The sequence below is a fragment of the Camellia sinensis genome, chromosome 6 (assembly GCF_055761805.1).
Source record: "Camellia sinensis isolate YWXY chromosome 6, ASM5576180v1, whole genome shotgun sequence".
Taxonomy (NCBI): Eukaryota; Viridiplantae; Streptophyta; class Magnoliopsida; order Ericales; family Theaceae; genus Camellia; species Camellia sinensis.
Window position 1 is genome coordinate 23,077,380 of NC_138966.1, and position 4,617 is coordinate 23,081,996.

The window sequence follows — 4,617 nt, forward strand, 5'->3', positions numbered from 1 at the left end:
ACCATGACTGGCAGGGTTATCGGCGACATGCACTTTGCTTGTGCATGTTGTCTCATTTCTTGCTTGCCCTAGGCTCTGGTGGGTTTAGCACTCGCTTGATTGAAGTCGCCCAAGGCTTAAGAGAGGGCAAGAGCTGCATCGCCATGACATTAGCTGAGACATTGATAGGCTTGGATGGTTTTCATCGTCGGGAGACAGCTAGGTTTGCGGGGAGTCCACTACTATTGCAGGTAATATTTCCCACCCTATCTCACATATATTTCTCACATTACTCGGCCCTCAGGCTCGGTTTTTCTCTCAAACCCTTTTCTCACTTTTTCTCTTAACATACACCTCTCTATTCTTTAATCTCTCATTTTTAATCCCTCCCCAGATATGGTTGGTGGACAAATTGAAGATTGTGGACTCCTACCCTGCATATTCAACTCGCAGCTATTTCTTCCAACGACGTCTAGTCGATGCCCCTGATGAGGGATGGTGGTTTGACTAGACGTGCAGTTTGTCTGCAGACCGCATTGCTTGGCGGTGCCCTTGGCTCAATCTGCCGACAATAAGCTACAGCATGACTCGCCAGCCTGGGATTCAGTTGATTTGCTTGACACACTGTGTGTTCTATTTTCCTTTCCGGTTCTGGCGCCAGTTTGGACATGATCAGACTTGTCCAGAGGAGGGGATAGAGTACCTTACTACATTTTTGGTCCGAGGCGCGCAGCTAGCTCAGTATGCCACGACATAGAGGACTAGAGAGCTTCTGGCCCCCGCTCCCACTTTCAGTTGTACTCTCTCTGATGAGTGTGTAGCTTGGCTTTTTGAGGAGGCGCAGATTGGGCCTACTATAGCATCAGAGGCTTCGACCAGCTCTGAGAGGGGGCGTAGGAACACCTGACTATGCCCCAGATTTATTTGCTTTAATCAGAACTTTCAAGTTTGCTTATGAATGTAATGAAAAGCAACTTGAATTTGTATTCAAGAGTAGGAGAACTCTGTATTGAAATCAATGAAATTGAAGGTTGTGGGTACTGAAAATTTCCCGTTTGGTCCAAAAATGGTCTAAGTTGTAGAAAGATTAATTTGAAGAAAATCAACTTTTATTAAAACTTTTCAAAACCATTTTCGATATGGATCAGAACTGGACACGCCTGAGATGTGTCACTGAGATGAACAACCCCAGATTCCAGCAACTGGAAAGTTGTCCCTAGTCTGAGTAGCACTGCACTGTAGATCACAACCGAGCTCTTGAACGCAGAATAGACCAAACATGATCACATGGACAAAGTTGATCGGGGAAGTGTTTATGGCTGGACTTCAGAATGAAGTTGCCTACGTATCCCAATGATGGGAATCAAGCCTTACGTAGTTCATCTCGGGTTCACTCGTGTGTTAACACTCTCTTTTTGTGCTCTAACTTTTACCAAGGCCGCCCTTTGCGGGTTTTCAACCTTGCGAGCTCAGTTTTTATAGTTTCAAATTTCTCATACTCTAACTTTTGCCTAGGTCACCCTTTCGGGTTTTTGGCCTAGCGAGCCACTCAAGGAAAATATTTCTTCAACTTGTCCATGTTGATCGGTTGGGAGAACTCTAGACCATTTAGGTCCATCAGAACGACAGCTCTGCCTGACCAGATAGACTTAATAATGTAAGGGCTAGTCCAATTGGGTCTGAACTTGCCCATAGGGTCATGGATGGGAGCTCGATTGTCTTTGAGCACTAGATCCCCTTCCTTCAAATTTCTGGACTTAACCTTCTTGTTGAAAGCCCTGGCAATTCTGCGTTGATAACCCTGAACATGGTACAGTGCTTTCAGCATTCTTTCATCAAATAGCATGAGTTCTTTGAACCTGCTCTGCTGCCAATCTGCCTCAGCTATTTGACACTCAGCCAGTACTCGTAATGACGGAACCTCAATTTCGATAGGCAAACCAGCCTCCATCCCATAGACCGAGGAATACGGAGTTGCTCTGGTAGAAGTTCGAATTAAAGTCTGGTAGCCCCACAAAGCAAATGGCAACTTATCTGGCCAATCCCGGTAGGTTTCCACCATCTTCTGCAATATGTGCTTGATGTTCTTATTGGCGGCCTCGACTGCTCTGTTGGTTTGCGGCCGATATGTAGATGATTTATGGAAAGCCACGATATACTTATCCAACTAGTCGACCACCTCCTTCTTAAAGTGGGAACCATTATCTGAAATGATCTCGTTCGGGACCCCGTAGCAACAGATGATGTTGTTCCTGATGAACTTTGCAACATGCGACGCCTTCAACACTACGTAAGATTGGGCCTCGACCCACTTCATGAAGTAGTCTATCGCTACTAAAATATACTCATACCCATTGGACCCTTTTAGAGTGACAGCTCTAATCACATCAATCCCCCAGACTGAAAATGGCCATGGCGAAGTCATGTTTTATTGCTTCGACGGAGGAATGTTCATGTGATTTGCATGGATCTGACATTTGTGGCATCACTGAACAAAGCCAATACAATCCTCCTCCATGGTGGACCAGTAGTAACCCTGTCTAAGGATCTTTCGGGCTAGCATCACCCCGTTCATGTGTGCTCCACACTTTCCTCCATGGATGGCCTCCATCAGGCGCTTGGATTCCTCAGCATCAACACACAGTTTATGCATCCCGAGATGACCTCTCTTGTACAGTTTACCCCCCGCAGACGATGAACTGAGCAGCCATTCTTCGAATTGCCCTCTTATCTTTGGCATTTGCTCCTGGTGGATACGCCTTTTTTTCTAAGAAGTTCAAGACATTGTAATACCAAGGATTCTCATCCTGTACTTCATCTATGGCAGCAAGTAGCTCGTAGGCCGGCACAAACTTCTGTTCGATGATGATCGAACGCATCTGGACTCCGAAAGGGATGTCTATCATGAAAGATAGAGTTGCTAGTGAATCTGTGAACCTGTTGTTCTCTCTTAACAGATGGGCAAAATTCAGCTTCTCAAACCGAGGAATTAGCACGTCCAAGGCTTGGTGACAGATTTTCATCTTTTCTTCTTTGACTTTCCAATCTCCTTTAGCTTGAGATACAACAAGGTTCGAGTCCCCGATGACGTCCAACTGTTTTGCCCCTAGTTCTAGGGCGGCTTCTAAACCGGCAATACATGCCTCGTACTCTGCTTCATTGTTCGATACTTTGAACCGGAGTTTGAATGCTAGGGGTATACGAGAATTATTAGGTGCTATCAGCAACACCCCTATCCCATACCCATATTGGTTTGACGCTCCGTCAAAGTACATTGTCCAAGTTTCGTCTTCGATACGCATGATGGCCTCGTCTGGGAATAGGTACTCAACTGCTTCATCCCCTTCAACTGGGTGATCAGCTAGGAATTCTGCTACCGCTCTCCCTTTTACTGACTTGCGCGTCACATACTTCAGATCAAATTCGAAAAGTAGAAGCAACTAACGGGCTAGCCTACCCGTTAGCGCTGGTTTCTCGAAGAGATATTTGATGGGATCTAATCTCGAAACTAGTATTACGGAGTGAGCTAATAGGTAGTGCCGCAGCTTCCTGGTAGCCCATACCAAGGCCAGACAAGCCTTCTCCAACGGGGTGTAGCGGGTCTCGTACTCCAGCATTTTCTTGCTCAGATAGTAGATAGCCCTCTCTACTTTGTCCTTAGACTCTTGTGCGAGCATGCAGCCCATTGTAGTTTCAGTCACTGAAAGGTACAGAATCAACGATTTTCCCGGCTCAGGTGGTGACAACACAGGTGGGTTCTGTAAGTATTGTTTGATCTGCTCGAAAGCTGCTTGGCATCAACCGTTCTATTGGAATTTCTTTGCTTTCTTCAGGAGACCAAAGAGTGGTTCACAAGTCAAGGTTAATTTTGAAATAAACCGTTTTATGAATTGCAGTTTACCCAGAAAGCCTCGCACCTCCTTTTCAGTCCTTGGTGGTGGAATTTCTAAGATGGCCTTGATTTTGGAAGGGTCGGCCTCGATGCCCCTCTGTGTGATCAAGAACCCCAGCATTTTCCTTGTTGTAACACCGAATGTACACTTCTGAGGATTCAGCCGCACCCTATACTCTTTGATCCGTTGAAAGAACTTCTGCAAGGCGGTGTAGTGGCCCTCTCTTTCTTTGGACTTGACAATCATGTCGTCCACGTACACCTCAACCTCCTTGTGGATCATGTCGTGCAATATTGTGGTCGCAACTCGTTGATACGTGGCTCCAGTATTCTTTAGCCCAAACGGCATTACCCTATAACAATAGGTTCCCCACGGGGTGATAAAAGCAGTCTTCTCCCGGTCTTCGGGTGCCATCAATATCTGATTGTAGCCAGAAAACCCATCCATGAACGAGAGCAACGCATGCCCTGCAGTGAAATCCACTAACTCATTGATATGCGGCAGAGGAAAGTTGTCCTTTGGACTGGCTTTATTCAAATCCCTGAAGTCCACACATACTCGAATTCTGCCATCTTTCTTCGGCACTGAAACAATGTTGGCCAACCAAGTTGGGTATTCTGATACCAGCAGGAACCTTGCGTCAATTTGTTTGGTGACCTCTTCTTTGATCTTGAGAGCCCAATCAGGGCGGATTCTTCTGAGCTTCTGTTTGACAGGTCGGGCCTTTGGGTCAAGAGAGATTCGG